This window comes from Vipera ursinii (genome assembly GCF_947247035.1).
Source record: "Vipera ursinii genome assembly, chromosome: 13".
Classification (NCBI taxonomy): domain Eukaryota; kingdom Metazoa; phylum Chordata; class Lepidosauria; order Squamata; family Viperidae; genus Vipera; species Vipera ursinii.
In genome coordinates this window covers 3911739-3929740 of record NC_139526.1, presented here as the reverse complement: position 1 = coordinate 3929740, position 18002 = coordinate 3911739, and positions in this window count along the sequence as shown.

The following is an 18002-nucleotide window of genomic DNA, read 5'->3' as shown; positions in this document are numbered from 1 at the left end:
TATAAAGGGAAGGGAAAGGGCAGGTAGGTTCTTACTACGTTCCAAAATCTTTGTCAAAGTTTAGAATTCAAAATGAGCAAAGTGCATTTTCAGAGCATTTCTTGAATTTGATCTGCTCTGAATTTGACTACTAGTTTGGTCTAGTGATGAGGAAAATCTGAGTTCTCATCCCACCTTAGGTGTGAAAGTCGGCTGGGTGACTTTGGATCAATCACCAGGAGACAGGGAGTTCTAGTCCCACCTTAGGCATGAAAGCCAGCTGGGTAACTTTGGGCCAATCACTAGGAGACAGGGAGTTCTAGTCCTGCCTTAGGCATGAAAGCCAGCTGGGTGACTTTGGACCAATCACTAGGAGACAGGGAGTTCTAGTCCTGCCTTAGGCATGAAAGCCAGCTGGGTGACTTTGGACCAATCACCAAGAGACAGGGAGTTCTAGTCCCGCCTTAGGCATGAAAGCCAGCTGGGTGACTTTCGGCCAATCACCAGGAGACAGGGAGTTCTAGTCCCGCCTTAGGCATGAAAGCCAGCTGGGTGACTTTGGGCCAATCACCAGGAGACAGGGAGTTCTAGTCCCGCCTTAGGCATGAAAGCCAGCTGGGTGACTTTGGACCAATCACCAAGAGACAGGGAGTTCTAGTCCCGCCTTAGGCATGAAAGCCAGCTGGGTGACTTTCGGCCAATCACCAGGAGACAGGGAGTTCTAGTCCCGCCTTAGGCATGAAAGCCAGCTGGGTGACTTTGGGCCAATCACCAGGAGACGGAGTTCTAGTCCCGCCTTAGGCATGAAAGCCAGCTGGGTGACTTTGGGCCAATCACCCTCTGAGCCCACCCATTCACAGGATTATTCTTATGGGAAAGATGGAGGGAAGCATATTAACTATGTCACCACCTTGAGTTGCTTATAAAAAATAATAGAGATAAAAATGGAATCTATGCAAGAGTTAGCTCTCTTTCTTGATAAGAGAAGTTGGTTGTAATGGCAGTTAAATCTTACTCCACAATAGCAGCCTTTGTGAGGGAGCCTGGAAGAAGCTGCTTGTAATTGGAGAAGGTGATGGCATCCAGGCTGAAAAGGATCACAATGGTTACTACTTGAATAAGAAGCCACCAAGAAATGTAAGGGATGCAGGTTAGTTTGAGAGTTCTGACAGTGACATAGAAGTAATTAAAAACCACTGTTCCCTTGCTTGTTTGCTGAGCTACCCTGACGTGGGAGGCTAATACTAAGAGAATTCATAAAATAATTATAACTCTTAGTATAAAAATAAGGAAAAGTCTCCTAAGGGTTTAAATCGATCCATGCCTCAATTCCTAATCTCCAAATGTTCTCTTAAAGAGCCAAATTGTTTGCTTTGTGAAAAGAGGGGAGGATGGAGGTCACATAAATGAGGGGGAGGGAGAAATATGCTAAAAGGATAGAGCAGCTGTTTCTCAGTCTGTTCCCTCCCCCCATGAAGTCACGAGGAGCCCAGCTCAACTCAAAGGGGGATTTATATAATAGAGAAGAAACGTTTCAGGCAGATTGGATGACAAAAACCCAACAGAAGATTTAGACTTGACCAACTTTGGAAATAATTTTATCTAGCCCCGCCCCCCCAGTTCCTAATTTTGTTAGGTTTAATTTAAAAAAAAAAACACCATGGGAATCATCAGAGAAAGAATTGGTGTGTGGGATAGGAACAAAGCTGGTGCTCTTGAAAAACTGATCTGCATCCAAGGAGGGTGTTTTAAAACCTGCTTGCGTGGTGACATCTTTGCTACCTAAAATCAATGATGTCTTACATGGGACACAAGCTGTTGTGGCCTAATATGAGGCCCTAACCCAGCCAGCCTGGTTAGTAAACTTTGAAGAATGGCATTGGTGTCTCGTACAATCCAAGCCTTCAATACACCACAGTTAAGTAAACAGCAGTTCATCAGGTAGAGCAGGTACAATCTTGGTACTCGAAGTATACAGGTAGTCCTTGGCTTACAACCACACAGTTGAACCCAAAATTTATGTGGGCAAGTGAAACATTTGTTAAGTGAGCTTTGCCCCATTTTATGACCTTTTGTGTCACAATTGTTAAGTGAAACCCTGTAGTTTTAAAATTAGTCAAACTGTGGTTATGTGAACCTGGCTTCCCCCATCGACTTTGCTTGTCAGAAGGTCGCAAAATGGGATCACTTGATTCTGGGACACGGCAACTGTCACAAATGTGAGCCAATTGCCAGGCGTCTGAATTCTGATCACATGACCATAGTGATTCTACTGTACTGTGGTCATATGTGTGAAAATTGGTCATAAATCACTTTCTTTTAGTTCCGTTGTAACTTTGAATGGTCACTAAATGAACTGTTGTAAGTCAAGGACTACCTGTATACGCTTTCACCTCTTCCCTCTGCAACAGATCTGAATCAGTTTATCCTGTTTCTAAGACTGGCTAGCCAGCTTCTTCTGGGGTTCTGAAAAGCAGGGTCCCTATTTCCAGATGACAAGAACAGCGAATGGTGGTTTAGAATGACCCCTTTGCTGCTGCTTCTATCCCCCTTGCTGGACTGAATCTCAGGGGCCTGTGAACCAGGACTTCTGACTTAGCCTTTGCAAGCCAGGATTGCAAACTGGTGATTGCCTTGGCCAATAAGACTTGGCTAATTTGAGAGAAGCCAGACATCAGCTATGCATTTTTATCTAGACGTTTGCTTGGTAGCTGTGCTCAAGAGGAAAAGCAAAGCAGCATACACCCAGGAACAATAGCTTATCCAAGGCTTCAAATAATTAGTACTGTATACCTGTCTTTAATAAAAAAAATGGGTTTTCAGTTAGTATGCTACCTCTGTATCTTCTTCCTTTAAGTACTTATACCCAACCCTTCTGTTCCAACATCTCCCATGTTGGCTTAGAGAACATAATACCCAGAGGTTCTTGCTACCACTAAATAGTTCAAGATGGGATGGGATGGAAGAACATGTAGCCTTGAGTCTTCATGTCTATAAAGGCCAGCTGCAATGGAAATAGGCCAACAGCCGAAGAAGCTTCTTGGATAAGAAGTGAAATGTCTTCAAAGAAAAACAAGAAAGTCCAGTTGCCTCTTGAAAAAGCACCTTTGTGACAACCATGACCTGGATAACTGAGAATCTCCATAGACATATAGGCCAACAGTTTTTAACATCCTGTATCCCATTCCCACAAGGATGTCAGATCCCTGGAAGCCATTGCTAGCTGTGAGCCCCCATTTCTGAAATGCAAAGTTCTGGTTCTTTTATGGCTTAGCTGATTTTTTATGGGGAACATTTGCTTGGTTGACTGAAATATTTGTGTGAATAGCATTATAAAAACCAATGGACCTCCTGCACCCATAGCAACTAGTAAAAGATGATGTCCAGCTGAGAGAAGCTGGGCAGAACCAGGGAAGAGACATCTGCTGACTTTGTTCTTACAAGAATAAGCCAGCCTCTCATCTCCATTTGCACAAAAAAGTCACTGATGTTAATCCACATTTAGAGTTATGCTCAACACCACATGATCTGCCTCTTTCATACAAGCAGGTTACCTGCTAAGGTTCATTTCCCTTTTTCTTTGTGCTTCAACACAGTGGAGAAATTTTCTCTGCTGCTCAAATCTGGAGATAGGCAGGGAGCAGAGCTCTCCACATTTTTCCAGGCTACAAGCTCAGCTGTTCAGAAGGAGACAGCCACTTGTGTGTGTGTGTGTCTGTGTGTATGTGTCAAAAAAGTGCAGGCTCATAACTGGGCATTCTAAACCCTGCCCTGTTTTTATATGCATCACTCATGTAATGTGATGCACGTAAAAAGGGAATAAGTTTTTTTGTCATGCCTTGACGATAGGTGACTTTTTGGTGACCTCTTATTGGAGATGTACCTGTTGTTTGACTGTGAATGGAAGTCACTGTTCCAAAACATCTGGAAATCTGGAGGGCCAAGGAAATCTAAATGTACATAATTAAAAATCTACCTGCTGGTGAATCTACTTTCTATCCTTACATCAAATGTAAGGCATCCTAGGTATCCTAGTGGATGAGCACTTGACCATTAGCCAGCCAAAAAAGCTAATACAATCCTGGGTTGTATAAACAGAGGCACAGACTCAAGATCACACGAGGTATTAGTACCGCTTTATAAACCCCTAGTAAGACCATACCTGGAATACTGCAGCCAATTTTGGTCACCATACTCCAAAACAGATATTGAGATTGTGGAAAAAGTTCAGGGAAGAGCAACTAAAATGATCAAAGGCTGGAGACTAAAGCATATGAAGAATGGCTGCAGTACTTGGCTTTGGCTAGTCTAAAGAAAAAAAAGAGGGACGCGGTGGCTCAGTGAGTTAGGACGCTGAGCTTGTCGATCAGAAGGTCGGCAGTTTGGCGGGTCGAATCCCGAGTGCTGCATAACAGAGTGAGCGCCTGTTACTTGTCCCAGCTTCTGCCAACCTAGCAGTTCGAAAGCATGTAAAAATGCAAGTAGAAAAATAGGGACCACTCCGGTGGGAAGGTAACAGCGTTCCGTGCGCCTTTGGCGTCTAGTCATGCCGGCCACATGACCATGGAGACGTCCTCAGACAAGTGCTGGCTCTTTGGCTTTGAAATGGAGATGAGCACCGGCCCCTAGAGTTGGAAACAACCAGCACGCATGTGCGGGTGAAACTTTACCTTTACCTAAAGAAAAAAAGAAATAGGGGTGACATGATAGCAGTGTTCCAGTATTTGAGGGGCTTCCAGAAAGAAGAGGGGGACAAATTATTCTCCAAAGCACCAGATGGCAGGACAAGTAACTCAATGAGCTGTGCCGTGCAGGGCCACCCAAGACAGACAGGTCATAGCAGAGTGTTCTGACAAAATGTGATCCACTGGAGAAGGAAATGGCAACCCACTCCAGTATCTTTGCCATGAGAACCCCATAGACAGTACCAAAAGGCAAAAAGATATGACGCTGGAAGATGAGCCTCTCAGGTCGGAAGGCATCCAATATGCTACTGGGGAAGAGTGAAGTGACTGGGCCAATGCCGAATGGACGCTCAGCTGTGGATCTATTCTCCATAGAACCTGGAATGTAAAATCCATGAATCAAGGCAAGCTGGACGTGGTCAAACAAGAAATGACAATTAAGGAATTGAAGTTGGATAAAGCGCCAGGTACGGATGGTCTGACTGCGGTCTACTACAAACATCTACAATTGGAGCTGATAAAGCCATTAAGGGAACTGTTTCAGACAATTCAGAAGGGGGGAAAGGTGCCTCCGTCTTGGAGAACTGCTTTTATTTCTTTGATTCCGAAGGAAGATCAAGATGCTACTCAAGTAAAAAACTATAGACCAATATCACTTTTAAATACAGACTACAAGATATTTGCTAAGGTATTAGCTAATAGATTGATGAGGGTTTTGCAACAGATGATTCATGGGGATCAAACCGGGTTTATTAGTGGTAGACAAATGAAAAATAATGTGAAGCATATAGTTGATGTGGTGGAGTTTTTGGAAAGGAACAACCAGATCCCTGCGGCGCTAATTTTCTTAGATGCTGAAAAAGCTTTTGATCAATTGAATTGGCAATTTTTGATGAAAGTTTTAGATAAAATGAATTTTGGGGATAAATTTTTACAACCAATTAGGGCAGACATGTCAAACAGAAGGCCCAGGGGCCAGATCCGGCCCGCGAAGTGGTTTCATGTGGCCCGCGAAGCCATCCTGGAAACAGTGAGGGAATGGCCCCCACTGCCTTGGCCCTGGCCCAGAGATCCTCCTTCTGCCAGAGACCCTCAGATCTGTCCCACTCCTGCCCAGGCCCCCATAGGCACCCTTGATGCGAACGATGTAGAGCTGGCCACAGCCACCCAGTAGGCCATATGCACTCTAGCCACGCCCACCCAGTAGGCCACGCCCACCCTGGCCATACCCACCCGGCCCCCTGAGGGCAACCGCAATGCTGATGTGGCCCTCAATGAAATTGAGTTTCACACCCCTGAATTAGGGCATTATATCAAAAACAAACTGCCCGAATAATAGTTAACAATAGTCTGACTGAAGTATGCAATATTGAGAAGGGCACAAGACAAGGGTGTCCATTATCACCTTTATTATTTGTTTTAACATTGGAGATATTGATAAAAATACGGAATTCGGAAAAAATTAAGGGTATTCAAATTAGAGATCAGGATTATAGATTGAGGGCGTTTGCAGGCGATCTGGTTGTTACGGTGACTCAGCCAGAAAGCTCTGTTGTGGACCTGATGGAGATAATAATGCAATATGGGAAGGTTTCTGGATTTAAGGTTAATGTACAAAAAACAAAAATTTTGGCTAAAAATATGACAATACCGCAAAAGGCCCTTTTAGAAGGATTAACTGGATTTGAGATTGTTAAAAGGGTTTTTTGGGGGTGTATTTGTCACCCTCAAATGCAAAGTTATATAAAAATAATTATGAAAAGTTATGGGGAAAAATTCAAAAAGAATTGGAGAGTTGGGAAAAATTGCAATTGTCTTTACTGGGAAGAATTGCAGCAGTGAAAATGAATGTCCTGCCTAAATTTTTATTTTTATTCTAAATGATACCGATTCTTAAAAAAGATTCTAATTTGGAAGAATGGCAACGGGGTATCAATAAATTTGTGTGGGCAGGGAAAAGGCCACGAATTAAACTTAAGATTATGCAGGATACTCGTGAAAGAGGTGGTCTTAAAATGCCTAATCTTAAATTATATTATGAAGCTGCTGCGTTGTCAGGAATAAGTGATTGAATTAATTTGACACAAGGGAGATTATTAAATCTTGAGGGCCACGACTTGTTATTTGGCTGGCATGCATATTTGTTGTATGATAAGAAGGTAGATAATGTATTTAAAGTGCATATTTTAAGACAGGCATTGTTGAGAGTTTGGAAGAAGTATAGACATAAGTTAGACTGCAAGATGCCGTTGTGGGCAATCCCGAAACATGTAATAGAAAACATAAATGTAGGCTTCAAACATGATGTGACTACATATAAGGAGATCTTAAGTTTGGAAAGGTACGTCTGGTGTTTGAAGCCGTACAATCTCTTGCGAGATGAGAAGATTGTTCAAACCTGGTTCCAATATACTCAATTACGTGCCAGGTGGAAAGAAGACCAGAAAATTGGTTTCTCAATGACTGATGAAAATTTGATAAAGCAAATTGGAAATCAGGGTCCAGCACATATTAAACGGATTTATCTTGCATTGATATATATTGACTCAGAAACAGAACTTGTTAAAGACTGTATGATAAAATGGGCCCAGAATATCCAAGAAGTTATTACAATGGATACTTGGGAAAAGATCTGGGTGAGGAACGTAAAATTCACGCAAGCCCAAAACCTAAGAGAGAACTTTTATAAAATGTTTTATAGATGGCATTTAGATCCTAAAAAGCTTGCAAGTATGTATCCGAATTATCAACCTAAATGTTGGAGGTGCGGTGGTGAAGATGCAACGTATTTTCATATATGGTGGACCTGCAAAAAGGTTAAGGCTTTTTGGATAAAAATTTGGTGGAATATGCAGAAGATCTTTAAGCAAAGGATAAAGTTTTGTCCGCAATTGTTTTTGCTGGGCATAATTACAGATGCTACTGTTGTGGACATTAAGTTGATGTTGAATTTAATTACAGCAGCAAGACTATTAATAGGTCAATATTGGAAAAAGGAGGAACTGCCGACTATAGAAGAATGGACTCTAAAGGTTTCTGACCTGGCGGAAATGGCAAAGATTTCGGCTTACTTGAAAGATCATTCACAAGAACGTTATATTATGGAGTGGAAAAAGTGGATTGATTATATTCAGAACAAATATGGGACTAAAAAGTTTCATTTAGCATTTGAATAAGTTTCCTTTTCTTTTTTCTTTTTTTTCTTTTTATATGTAACATTAGTATTGCTTGTAGTCATTTTATATGAGCTAGAGGGCGATAGAGTTAATAGTTTATTGTTTTTAGTATATGGATGTTTATGATTGTTCTTTGTTTTTATACCTTGTACTTAGCTCTGGGAAGTCGGGGGGGGGAGGCGGAATGGGGGGAAGGGATAGGGAGGGTTAGGTAGGGGTGGGGGGAGGGGGGATTGTTAAAGATAAAATGTACTGTAAAACTTTTCAATAAAAAAAAAGAAATGACAAGACTGAACATCGACATCTTAGGAATCAGCGAACTAAAATGGACAGGAATGGGTGAATTTAATTCAGATGACCATCAGGTATACTACTGCAGGCAAGAATCCTGTTCTGTACCAACCTGCTACCGGCCCTGCAGAAAAGGCAGGGACAACCCCTTTTACAAGAAGGCAAGAGGCTGGAACTAAGCCTGCCAAATTTATGGGTATAAAAGCAAACAAGACACGAACCATGAAACAGGAGCTATTCAAGCGGTTGCCTTCAGCAAACCAGCCCTCCCACACATTCCCCTTTTAAACAGTTCAGGGCGTGGCTTCTCTCTGCCTCCTTCCGAGGTGCCCCATTGCCTTCCTCTGTTTACTCCTGATTGACTGCCTCCTGCGTTGGGCATCCTTGAACAGGGCCAGCTGTGGGTCATCTTCATCCACGCTGTCAGGCTCACACAGCTGGGTCTGCGTCGTGACCAGATGGGAGGGGCCTGGCTGAGGGCTCTGTGGAGCCTCAATATTATTCTCAGCAAGCTCTTCAACACCCCCTCCTCCTCCTCTGAATTGTCCGACCCAACTGCCGAACCCACAGGCTCACCCTGAATCACAACAAATCCCTCAGAAGAAACGTAGTAGCCTTCATAGTCAATAAAAGAGTAGGAAAACCAATACTGGGATACAATCCCCCAAATGGCAGAATGATCTCAGTGCAAATCCAATGCAAACCATTCAATATCACCATAATCCAAGTCTATGCCCCAACCACTGGTGCTGAAGAGGAAGAAATTGACCGGTTCTATGAAGCCCTACAGCACCTTAGAGAATTAACACCAAAAAATGATGTCCTTATCATCATGGGGGATTGGAATGTTAAAGTAGGAAGCCAAAAGATAACCAGAATAACAGGCAAGTTTGGCCTTGGAGTACAAAATGAAGCAGGGCACAGGCTGATAGAATTTTGTCAAGAGAATACGATGGTCATAGCAAACACTCTTTTCCAACAACCCAAGAGATGGATCTACACATGGACATCACCAGACGGTCAACACAGAAATCAGATTGACTATATGCTCTGCAGCCAAAGATGGAGAAGCTCTATACAGTCAGTAAAAACAAGACCAAGAGCTGACTGTGGCTCAGACCATGAGCTTCTCCTTGCAAAGTTTAGGCTTAAACTGAAGAAAGTAGGGAAAAGCACTAGGCCAGTCAGGTATGAATTAAATCATATCCCTGTTGAATATACAGTAGAGGTTACAAATAGATTTAAGGAATTAGATCTGAAAGACAGAGTGCCTGAAGAATTATGGACGGAGGTTTGCAACATTGTACAAGAGGTAGCAACTAAAACCATCCCAAAGAAAAAGAAATGCAAGAAAGCAAAATGGCTGTCTGAGGAAACTTTGCAAATAGCTGAGGAAAGAAGGGAAGCGAAAGGCAAGGGAGAAAAAGAAAGATACACCCAATTGAATGTAGAATTCCAGAGAATAGCTAGAAGAGATAAGAATGCCTTCTTAAATGAACAGTGGAAAGAAATAGAAGAAAACAATAGAATAGGGAAGACCAGAGATCTCTTCAAGAAAATTGGAGATATGAAGGGAATGTTTCATGCAAAGATGGGCATGATAAAGGACCAAAATGGCAGGGACCTAACAGTGGCAGAAGAGATTAAGAAGAGGTGGCAAAACTACACAGAAGAATGATACAAGAATGACGAGGTGGTCACTGACCTTGAGCCAGACATCCTAGAACAGACATGTCAAAAACAAGGCCCGGGGCCCGGATCCGGCCCGCAAAGTGGTTTCATGCGGCCCGCGAAGTCATCCTGGAAACAGTGAGGGAATGGCCCCCACTGCCTTGGCCCTGGCCCAGAGACCCTCCTTCTGCCAGAGACCCTCAGATCTGTCCCACTCCTGCCCAGGCCCCCATAGGCACCCTGGATGCGAACGATGGAGAGCTGGCCATGCCCACCCAGTAGGCCATACGCACTCTAGCCACGCCCACCCTGGCCGTACCCACCCGGCCCCTTGAGGGCAACCGCAATGCTGATGTGGCCCTCAATGAAATTGAGTTTGACACCCCTGTCCTAGAATATGAAGTGAAGTGGGCCTTAGGAAAGCTGAGCAACAACAAAGCTAGTGGAGGTGACAGTATGCCAGCTGAGCTATTCAAAATCTTAAAAGATGATGCAGTAAAAGTGCTACACTCAATTTGCCAGCAAATTTGGAAAACTCAGCAGTGACCACAGGATTGGAAAAGATCAATTTACATTCCAATTCCAAAGAAAGGCAATGCCAAAGAATGTTCAAACTATCACACCATTGCATTCATTTCACATGCTAGTAAAGTTATGCTTAAAATCCTACAAGCTATACTCCAGCAGTATGTGGATTGAGAACCAGAAGTACAGGTAGGATTTTGAAGAGGCAGAGGAACTAGAGATCAAATTGCCAACATACGCTGGATCATGGAGAAAGCTAGGGAGTTCCAGAAAAACATCTACTTCTGCTTCATTGACTATGCTAAAGCCTTTGATTGTGTGGATCATAACAAACTGTGGCAAGTTCTTAAAGAGATGGGAGTACCAGACCATCTTATTTGTCTCTTGAGAAACCTATATGCGGGTCAAGAAGCAACAGTGAGAACTGGACAAGGAACCACTGATTGGTTCAAAATTGGGAAAGGAGTCCGGCAAGGCTGTATACTGTCGCCCTGCCTATTTAACTTATATGCAGAGCACATCATGAGAAAGGCAGGGCTAGATGAATCAAAAGTTGGAATTAAGATTGCCGGAAGAAATATCAACCTAAGATATGCAGATTGAAAAGGTGGTCTGTTCTTGCTTGACACAGATGATATCACTCTAATGGCAGAAAGTGAAGAGGAACTAAAGAGCCTCTTGATGCGGGTGAAGAAGGAGAGTACAAAAGTGGGCTTGAAACTGAACATTAAGAAAACCAAGATCATGGCATCCAGCTCTCTCAATTCCTGGCAAATAGATGGGGAAGAAATGGAGGTAGTGACAGATTTTATTTTCCTGGGTTCCAAGATCACCGTAGATGGGGACTGCAGCAAAGAAATTAAAAGACACTTGCTCCTGGGGAGGAAAGCTATGGCAAATCTAGACAGCATACTAAAAAGCAGAGACATCACCCTGCCAACAAAAATGCATATAGTCAAGGCTATGGTTTTCCCAGTAGCAATGTATGGCTGTGAAAGTTGGACCATAAGAAAGGCTGAGCGCCAAAGAATTGAGGCCTTTGAACTATGGTGCTGGAGAAGACTCCTGCAAGTCCCTTGGACTGCAAGGCAATCAAACCGGTCAGTCCTAGAGGAGATCAACCCTGACTGCTCTTTAGAAGGCCAGATCCTGAAGTTGAAACTCAAATTTGTTGGCCACCTAATGAGAAGGAAGAACTCACTGGAGAAGAGCCTAATGCTGGGAAAGGTTGAGGGCAAGAGAAGAAGGGGACGACAGAGAATGAGGTGGCTGGATGGAGTCACTGAAGCAGTAGGCGTGACCTTAAAGGGACTCCAGAAGATGGTAGAGAACAGGAAGGCCTGGAGGAACATTGTCCATGGGGTCGCGATCAGTCGGACACAACTTCACAACTAACAACAACAATCAAGGAGAGAAGCAACCTGCAATTAAGGAGAAACTTCCTAGCAGTGAGGACAATTAACCAGTAGAACAGCTTGCCTTCAGAAATCATGGACTAGAAGACCTCCAAGGTCCCTTCCAGCTCTATCCTATCCTATCCTATCCTATCCTATCCTATCCTATCCTATCCTATCCTATCCTATCCTATCCTATCCTATCCTATCCTATTCTATTCTATTCTATTCTATTCTATTCTATTCTATTCTATTCTATTCTATTCTATATTATCTTGGTTCCTGTCTCAAAGGTGCTCTTCTTTTTCTTCAAAAGGCAACTGGATCATTTTTTCCCTTGAGGAATAGAATAGAATTCACCAATCAGCAAGCATTAAAATGAAATTTCTTTGCATTCAGCCATAAAAAACCCCATTATGCATATACTCACATACACACATATACGACACAGAGAAACATCACAGTCTGGTTTGAATATATACATATACCTGGCCAACAACAAAAAAAAAGAATCCTGCATATTTACCAGACGGATGGCATAAGGAACAAAGCTGTTACAGAATTTGGTAGTTCTGCTATAAATACTTTGAAACCTCCTCTCAGAGGGGAGCAACAGAAATGGGCTGTAAAGTGGGTGGGTATGCTTTGATCTCTAAGCACATAGCACTTATAAGCAGTATCCTGAATCCCAAGAAGCAAGCTTTCTATAAGCTTCTCAGGAAGAAGAAGAAAACATTTCGATTCTAATCCAAGAAGCTTCATCAGTTGTGATGGTGAGGGGATGGAAGGATAGATAAAAGAGGTCATCTATGTTAGAATTGAACACCCCTCCCTCAACAGAAGGGGAGGAATAAGACACCACCTATCTCCTGTCTACAGTGCAGCCCTCCCAGTAGTTACAAGTAGATTCCACTACCAATGCACCCTGATAGAGGTGATCCTGAGGGCACAGATAAATCCCCAAGTGGCTTCAAGAGCTGTCAGAGAGAGTACTAATGACCAGATGACTGCAAAGAAATAAATTCCTTCCATCCCCCACCACCATCCTATCAGAACCTACCCTTCCACCCACCCACCTATCCAGCCTCAACTGTCAGTACCTGTCCTTCCATCTCCCCCATGCCATTACAACTGATAAAGCTTCTTGTATGAGGAATTAAGTATTTTCTTCTTCCTCAAAGGGGAAAAAACAGCCCAGTTGCCTTTTGAAGAAAAAAAGGACTTTTGAGACAACTAGGTCCTCCTAGATCAGAGGTAGGCAACCTAAAATTCTCAAAGAGCCACTTGGACCCGTTTCCCACTGAAAAGAAAACACTGAGAGCCGTAAAACCCTTTTGACATCTAAAATGAAGATAACACTGCATATATTGTTTTTTACCTTTATGCTATGTATAAAAAAACTATAGTGTGCTGCATTTATAAAATCAATGAACTGCTACAAAGAATTTTTTTTTATTTCTGCATGCAACAAAAACATTTTGAACTGCAAAAAAAAAAGACGCTGGGTCGAAGGTTACTTTCAAATAAAATACTCAAATTTCTATTTGAGTCCTCCTCGTATTTATGAAATAAAAAGCCGGTGCAAACTATAAAAACTACAAACAGAAAAATAGAAAAGAAAAAAAATGCAGGTGGGGGGAGAGAAAAGGACAGGAGAAAGAGGGGAAAAAAACTTTCTCCATCCCAACAGGTAAAAAAAAATAGTAGCTTATCTACCATCTTTAAATACAGCATAATTATCCCCATACCTCACCTCTTAATTTAAAAAAATCAAAATATTTCGTTAAACATTCTTTACTAAACATCCAGTAAGGACAACCACATATATTCATATTTTCTCTCTCTCTCTCTCCCTTCCTCCCTCTTTCTTTCTCTTTCTGCCCTTGGTCTGCCAGTCCTCTTCCCCCACTCAGTGTGTTTGTGTGTGTGTTTTTAGAGAGACAGAGACAGAGAGACGCACTTGTGCTTCCCTTCTCTCTCTCTCTCTCTCTTTCTGCCCTTGGTCTACCAGTCCTCTTCCACCACTCAGTTTGTTTGTTTGTTTATGTGTGTGTGTATGTGTGTGGGTGTGGGTGCGGGTGAGAGACAGACAGAGAGGTACTTCCCTTCTCTCTCCCCCCCTCTCTTCCTGCTCTTGGTCTTCCCCCACTCAGTTTCTTTGTCTCCCTCTCTTTCTCTTCCTCCCTCTCTCCCCACCACCTCTCTCCAATCTTCTGCTCACCTGGCAAGCTGGCTTCACGCTGTTCTGGACAAGCTGACACATTCTTATTGGGCTGGCTCTCCTGCCCTTGAGAACTGCTGCTTTTTGCTGCTTCCCGTTTCCTGCTTCCTGTGGAGACGCAGCAGAGGCAGGAGCCCCGACCAATAACCTTGTCAGCTTTTTGGAGGACAGCGTGAGTTACACTTACACACACACACACACACACAGAGAGAGAGAGAGAGAGAGAGAGGAAGCACAAGTGCCTCTGTCTCTGTCTCTGTCTCTCTCTGCAACCTGGGAGCTGCAAGAGAAGGCTGAAAGAGCCACATGCAGCTCCAGAGCCACAGGTTGCCGACCTGTGTCCTAGATGACTGAGAATCTCTAGACATCCTGACTCCTGGAAGGATGGTTTCCTGATACGTAATAGCAATAGATTTAAGAAAATGCATGCAGGTTGACTTACAGCCATGCATTGGGCAACCTTTTGAAGTTACAACAGCTCTGAAAAAGTGACTTATGACCAGTCCTCACACTGAGGACTGTGTTGTCTCTCTGTGTCATATAATGTATGGGGGTATATGCATAATTCTGTATTTGTTTATTTATTTTCATATTTATGTAGTGTATGTATGTATGTATGTATGTATGTATGTATGTATGTAGTGTAGTGTACCCTTTGACAGCTGTATGCAACGAAATTTCATTTTAATGTATGCTGATTATTGTACATTCAAAGTGACAATAAAGTTATTATTCTATTCTATTCTGTTCTGTTCTGTTCTGTTCTATTCTATTCTAATTCTCTTCTACTCTCTTCCATTTTCTATTCTATTCTGTTCTGTTCTGTTCCGTTCTGTTCCATTCTATTTTCATTTCTATTTCTATTTCTACTTTACTCTATTATTTCTATTCTATTCTATTCTATTCTATTCTATTCTATTCTATTCTATTCTATTCTATTCTATTCTATTCTATTCTATTCTATTCTATTCTATTCTATTCTATTCCTATTCCTATTCCTATTCCTATTCTATCAAGATGGTAGATCTTGAAGACTCCAGACTAGGGAAGATCATGCTAGAGAAGCACACAATGTTTGCTTGGAGTGAAGGTAAAATTTTGTTTGAGATTGGTAGGGCCAAGTGAAATATATGTAGAGCCAAGACAAAAAAAATGAATGCTGGTTGCCCTGGGCAACCTTGCCTGATCTCAAAATTGGGTCCAGCCCAGCAGTTTGGTGTTCCTGGGCTGTAAGCTACAGCACATTCTGACAAAGATAATGGAAAGCTGCTTCAGTGCAAGGTAGTCCTTGACTTACCATTACAATTGAGCCCTACAACTGTTGCTAAATGAGAAAGTTGTTAAGTGAATTTTGCCCCATTTTACAACTTTTCCTGCCAGAGTTGTTAAGTGAATCACTGTGGTTGTTAACTGAATAATGTGGTTGTTAACTGAATCTGGCTTTCCCATTGACTTTGCTTGCCATAAGCTTGCAAAAGGGGGTCACGTGACCCCGGGACACTGCAACCATCAGTTGCCAAGCATCTGACTTTTGATCACATTATCTTGGGAAGGCTGCAACGGTCATAAGTGTGAAAAACAGTCATAAGTTACTTATTTCAGTAATGTGGTAACTTTGACCGGTCTCTAAATGAAGTATTGTAAGTCAAGGATTATGTGTGTACTGTTGTGTTTGTTTATACAATGTATAGGCTGCTCTGTAACATGTTCGTGCATTATTCCTGTCCAAAAATCCTAGAAAAAGGCAACAGCAAATCAGACAAATTGTTGCAAATGGCCACAACAGCCGTCCAGCAACACCCCAATCAACAACTAAAAAGCTACACACAACCAGGCACCACATAAATATTACACATACTGTAGCATAGCCCAAAGCACATGCTCTGGTGGACAGAGATGTTTCCTGAGGATGGGTTCTGGCACAAGTCCGAAAGTTTGGAAAACTAAACTTCTGGTCCTTTGACTGATCCAGACCGGATCCTACAACATATTTTTGCCTTCATTCGTAACAGCAAATCCCTTTAATACAGTTTCTCAGATAACAGAATGGATATATTGTCAGGTGTTAAGTATTGAAAGTAAAATAAGCCAAAATGATTATCCATCACAATATATTTAAATCATTTCCCGCCTTTAGTAACATTTGTTTTTTATTTAATGAATGTAATGAATGTTACTCTGAAGGACTGAAAGAAACAGTTTTTATATCAATTTGCTGCCATCTAAAAGTATCTGGAGTTTTACAGCCCTGTTATGGACAGTTATAGCTGCCTTGAATCTTTCTTGCGGTCTGGCTCCCCTCCCTGATGGTGGAAGGGAGAGTTAATTTGAGGGGGGAAGAAAGGAAGTCATCTTTATTTCTAAATTAAAGAAAAATTGGGGGGGGAAGCCCCTCTTTTTCTGCACAAATGGGAGATGTGGGCAGCCTCTGGTGAGAAGCTGAGTGAGAGAAGCTGAATGCTAATGAGTTGTCAAGGCTTGGGAAGCTTTTGTCTCGCTTTATCCGGTCCCCAATAAAAGAATTAATTGGACAGGAAAAAAATGGCAGGCTACCGAATGCACAACTAATTAAGGTGCCCTGAATACCCCAGCCAAGCACGTTGTGGAGGGGCAGTAATTCCAAACTGCCCCTTCGTCTCATCCTAACGTTTGATCTATAAGGCCGTTGCATCAACTGACAGATCCTCTGGAAACTCAAGTCCACAAAAGACTGGAAGTCAGTCCAGTTCTGCTGCCCGTTTTGTGTGTGTGTGTGTGTGTGTGTGTGTGTGTGTTTCTGTGTGTATGGGGGGTATGTGTGTTAGCAAACAAAGATGCATCACTCCAACCCTTTTCCAGGCTCAATATGGGGTGGGGGGTGGGGAAGCACAGCTGAGACTCTTTTTGTGACTCTGAAAATTGTAGCCTTTCTACATTCTGGTGAGAATTTAAGGCACTGCAGAGCAAAACAGCCCTTAGGCTGCTGATCTTGTTCAGCTCTGAAGCCTCCCTGGTCATCCTTCCACTGATCTCCAGGACCCGGACTGGACCATCCATCACACAGAGAATTTCAAACTGTAAAATTTCCATTGAAGGTGATGTGCAATTCCCTTTTCTCTCACTGTAGTTTGGCTGACTCAGAAGAAAGCTATTTTTTTGCCTCTTAAGATGCTCATTTTCATTAACTTCCAGGTCCAACATATCCCGTTGATGCTCCTAATTTTGAACCTCACTTCTTTTTCATTCCTAAGGTTGGCACCACGGTTAGAATGCAGTACAGTATTGCAGGCTGACTCTGCCTACAGCCTGGAGTTTGATCCTGACCAGCTCAAGGTTGACTCAGCCTTCCATCCTTCTGATGTTGGTAAAATGAGGACCCAGATTGTTGGGGGCAGGAGGCTGACTTTGTAAAACCACTCATAGAGGATTATAAAAGCACAGTGGAGTGGTATATAAATGCTATTGCTATCTTCCTTCCTTCCTTCCTTCCTTCCTTCCTTCCTTCCTTCCTTCCTTCCTTCCTTCCTTCCTTCCTTCCTTCCTTCCTTCCTGTTAGAATATAGCATTACAGGCTGACTCTGCCCATAGTCAGAAGTTCAATCCTGACCACTCAAGGTTGACTCAGCCTTCCATCCTTCCAAGGTCAGTAAAATAAGGGCCCAGATTGTGGGGGGCAAATATGCTGATCTGTAAACTGCTTAGAGAGGGCTATAAAGCACTGTGAAGCAGTGACTTTGGGCCAATCCTTCTCCCTCTCCATAACCTCACTCACAATGTTTGATTTGAACTGGGAAAACCAAGGTTCACCTCTCCCTGAAACCATGAAGTCTCAGCCAATTCTCTTGCAAACCTAAAGCCTGTGTAGTGTTCTGTGTAGATTGTTGGATTAGGAATGGGAGAGAACTGGGTTCAAGTCCTCCTGAAGCAAGGCAAGCTAACTGGATAATTTTGGGGCTGTCAGCCAAGGATGCTATTGTTCCTGTGCGTGACTAACCTAGGCCTAGTTCCAATGATCTCTCCTCGAACTCCTTAGAGGAGAGGTAGGAAATATATCTAAGGAATAATATATTAGAAGTGAAGA